The sequence below is a fragment of the Anneissia japonica genome, unplaced genomic scaffold (assembly GCF_011630105.1).
Source record: "Anneissia japonica isolate Jap-2015-1 unplaced genomic scaffold, ASM1163010v1 scaffold288265_len830512_cov201, whole genome shotgun sequence".
NCBI lineage: Eukaryota > Metazoa > Echinodermata > Crinoidea > Comatulida > Comatulidae > Anneissia > Anneissia japonica.
In genome coordinates, this window is record NW_022752171.1 from 256,815 (window position 1) to 261,288 (window position 4,474).

The 4,474-nt window shown below is 37.1% G+C and overlaps 1 protein-coding gene across 1 annotated transcript in view; it reads right to left on the reverse strand.

Annotated features, from left to right (window-relative positions):
• LOC117122148 overlaps nucleotides 1-1,115 on the reverse strand; it is a 4,079-nt gene extending 2,964 nt beyond the window's left edge. The window contains exons 1-2 of the mRNA XM_033267648.1: nucleotides 959-1,115; nucleotides 125-326 (exon numbers count right to left, since the gene is read on the reverse strand). The gene's annotated coding sequence lies outside the window, so the exon portion shown is untranslated. The remainder of the gene's footprint in view (nucleotides 1-124; nucleotides 327-958) is intronic.
• Nucleotides 1,116-4,474: the final 3,359 nt, after the last annotated feature.

Genomic DNA, 4,474 nt, shown 5'->3' on the forward strand with positions numbered 1-4,474 from the left:
ACCACAGAATATCGGTCTTTAATTGGAGGCAGTCCTTAATTGGAGGGGTCTTTCATTGGAGGGAGACCTGTATTAACTAAAATAAACATGTTTATATATATTTCACTTAACAATTAATACCTACCTCACTGGTGAAGATGAACTATTTCTCTGTGATTTCTTCTGGTAGTGAATTACCAGGAACAGAAGGAGCAGGCAGAAGGGAAGGATGGTAAGAACAGAGATGAATACCAGCAACCAGCTAATGTTCACAGTGTTGTCACTTGACACGGATGATGTCACACCAGCATGCAACTCCAGACTGCATTGTGGACCAGTACGGTCAGCTATGCAAAAAAAAAAAAAAAGCGCTGCACATTATTACACTGATCACTGGAGCAAACATTCAACACATTCTCAGCTTCCTGGGTGATCCATAGTTGCAGCTAGTAATCAGTGCATTTTGTGTCTAAGCCTACCAAGTACATTACTACAGGGTGGAGAGAGACAGCCATAGATAAAGTGCCTTGCACATGGACACAAGCCAAATGCACAGCGAGCGTTTGGACCCACAACCTCAAGGTCAAGAAGCTGAAATGCAATATCTGAAGCACTAAACCAACCCACTGATTCATGAAGCAGATGAGAGTTTGAACAGAAAGTCAGCAGTTCCCATTTGATCAGCAATGGCTGACCAGGCAAAACAACTCAAAAGAAAGTGTCTCTAAGGAGGCAAGAGACATAAATATCAAGTGGCATGGGTATGGAAATTTTGGCGCACGCAGATATTCCTTCCTTTTTCCTATGTACAAAATTATAATTAAATAATACAAGTATTATATAAGAATACCATATGTGAATGTGTTCTGTTCTTGTAGAATTCAATTAAATTAAAGCATGATTGCCAATTTACCTATTTATAACATGTAGAAACATGATGCAAAATAAAAAAACATAAAAATGTACATGAATTGCTTACCTGTATAAATGACATTACATTACCAAACGGGGTGGAAACAGTAGCATGGAGGGGAGCAGAGTTGGCCCGCCACAACAGTGCTCCACCTCCATGCTAAGTCCTCAACGGTACAAGTAGCGAGACACACTGATAACTAACTACACACCAGAAACAAAGGCCTTTGTCGGAACATTTTCAACAAGGTCACCTTATTTTAAAAACTTCTCAGAGAACAATACTGGCCTTGGAACATTAATAGAGTGCCCTCTAGGGAGACCCTGCATTCACCACATGAATCCAATGATGTCCTTGATGAAACAAAGGGCCTAATACATGCAGTTCTTTACTAAGTGAACTCCAAATCTGTCAATCAAAAGGTCATACTGGGTCACAAATCAGTTTTATGCTAGGACTTAAATGCTGGGTTTATCCTTTGTTTTAATCATAAGGCAGAAAAAGAATAAAGGTATCATGATTTTAACCAAGGTAATCGAATAAGTCACTATTAACAAAACCTGTAACGTGCCTAAATATGGTCACAATAACAGTACATCATGACCATATATAGGCACATAAGGCACCATAAAAAAAACTGTTAGTTAATCACCCCCTCCCTCATCACTTTTGAGGAAATTCTGATTTTTCCCTTTTTTTCCCAATGAACATATATTTCTATTTCAAACGGTCATTTTTCCATCTTTTTTTCACTTGAAAAGCTCAGATTTCTTGCAAATATGTTTACTGGTACAACAAAAACCGAATTTTAAAATATAAATTTGATTCCATTATTATGACTTTTTATACATGTGTACCTAACCCAATGATTTACTTGTGAACATCGGTAAAATTTTATTTATTTATTTATTTAATATTCTGTTTTACTCTTAGATAGAGATGGCAGGCTATAAAGGAAAATAAACTCCTCTTGCCAGTGGGATTCACTTACCGTACTTATGTACATATTCAGAACAAAATGAGATTTTAATTAAGTAAGGCTTTAAACAATGATAATGAAAATAATACAATTTCAAAGATTCAGGACAATGGAGACATACAGTAAAAGACTAATAAGCCAATTAACAGGTGGTCCATGGACCTCCTATGAGCTCTGGTCAGGATCCTGGAATAAGACTCCTAGGGTGCATTTGGGCGAGTTTTTTGTGGAGCCTAACATGGGATAAATCCGGAAACAGCCATTTCCAGTTGTAACCCGAAAGGGTGTTAAACGCAGACTGCCTGCTGATATCCGCTGATAATCAAACGCTGAAAATTGCAGTGCTTTTGGAGGAGCAAAAGCAGCATTTTTTTTCACTTAATCCCCTTTGATTGTTTCAACTTGCGCCAGAAGTAAAGCCTGTTTAAATGTTGATGGTCCCTACTTCTTTTGCAGTTTATTTCCAAAAACAAAACTGAAAAGCTCGATAAAATAAATTATTTGAACTGAGGGCTAGCCTAGAATCCAGATTGTTACCTTGTTACATATGTCTGCCACATGCATACATGACCATGGCACCACTGCTTATTCGTATAACAGTGGTAGTAGTTTTCTGTTTAAACTCCAATTGTCAAACGAATGAAAGTTTCATGGTTTATAGGCCTATGCCTAAAATGCACATCTGCGATTTATTGGGAGTTTGCTATGTATGCTTTATTATTGTTGTAGCTTCTTCGGTAATTTCATTACTTCATTTTGACACAACATTATGCAGTGGACCAACACCAAAGTTTGTTTCTTAATTAAAGCGTCGGGTGATGCAGGTGGGTGACGCAAGGGTCCAGGGCAACTTGATAGAAACTCATCATTTGCATAATACCTTGGCTTTACGTCCGAGGTCATTGGTTTTTTTGAAAGCCGAGTTCTGCACGAATCGGTAGACCACCCATAGACACAATACCGGTAAGAACCCTATGAACTCTTTCCCGTTCTCGCCCGAACACACCTCTAGTGGGGGCCAAGGGCAAAAGATTTTTATACCTCCCTGGGTATGATATACAGTACAATGGCAAAAATTGTGCCTTATAGACAACAGTATCAGGAACTGCACTCATAACTTGGTTGGATCGGTACATTAATGTTTTTAGTAGACGACTTCAAGTGGCATTTGATGACAGGGGATCTATGTTCAGTGGCGGCTCTAGCTTATATTTTCTAAGTTGTCCGATGGAGAGGTGGCTGAGTGAGATAAGGAAAACTTTGGCGTGCATCACCATCCAAGGGCCTTCTGACCGGAGGGTTATTCTCCTCCCTAATGAGATTAAAAAAAAAAAAAACAGGGACCTGGAAATGGCACTCTCACACTTGTAAAAATACTTTTAAATGAATATTTGATAAAATACAATTGTTAGTATACTCTCAAACTCAACAAAATAAGCATTTCATTTCATTAGGCCTATTATTTCTGGCAGGTGGGGGTTTGACTTGTCCGTCTCATGGGGGGGGGGGAAAACTTAAGCCCCTGCTTCTCCCCGCTGGCACCGCCACTATCTATGTTAGTTTGATGGGGGATTTTTTCCCCTGAGCCCTAAACTTGAAAATTCCAGGAAGAATAAATCAAGTTAAAAATTACAGTTTATATGACCATGGAGTTTTTATAAGCTAAAAAAAAAAAAAAATTAAAATTGACTGTGTATCATGATTAAAAATGCTGAAGGGAAATACTTTATATCATAACAATTATTTATAATAACATTTCAAGGTCAATTAACCAATAAAATATTGAAATAATTAATTATATCATACTAGATAAGCAATCAGCCATGCTTAATCATTCTAATAAGTGAATGCAAACAAGGAATATCATTTGTTGTAACAACATAATTTCATCAATACATCAGATTTGATTGGAAAATGCTGGTACTAAATTATAATTATATCTTTCAATGGATTGCAGGATATCAATGAAAACAATGTTTAAAAAGTACATCAACATCTTATCAGCCCCTGGATATCATTTACTAGGTAATGTAAGAGTTACTGTTAAATGTAGGTCACTATATGAAATCAACCTATAAAGGTATTCATGAGGCAATGCATATTTCAAGATTTTACTAGAGAAGGATTAGGGGCAGACCCAGGTTTTTGATTGGGGAAGGAGTTCCATTTTTTTTTAATGCTAGCCAGGGAAAATTTTGCTTCATAGGTGATGGAAATTGAGCTTCCCCGGCCTTCTCAGAGTTCGTTTAATGACTTCACTTTTTCGTAAATATTTTCCTTTTTAATATAGCATGATATTATTCTTGAAATAATCATCTTCCATATTTGTGCAGTATTAAGTTAAACATATAAACGTAATGTATATAAAAACTACTAGTACATTATTTTAGTAAATGGCCGGTAAAAAAAGTAGGCGAACATTCAGCATGGCATTATTTTAGTCCTAGTCCTTTACATATAAGGGCATTTGTAAATTTGCAAATTCCAGCAGTGCAAATCTATGCACACCCCCTCCCCTCCCCAAAAAAGCTTGTAACCTAGGGCTCCCCCACCAACTGGAAATTTGCTAAGCAAAAAGCAGTTACAAATCACCCCATATCACC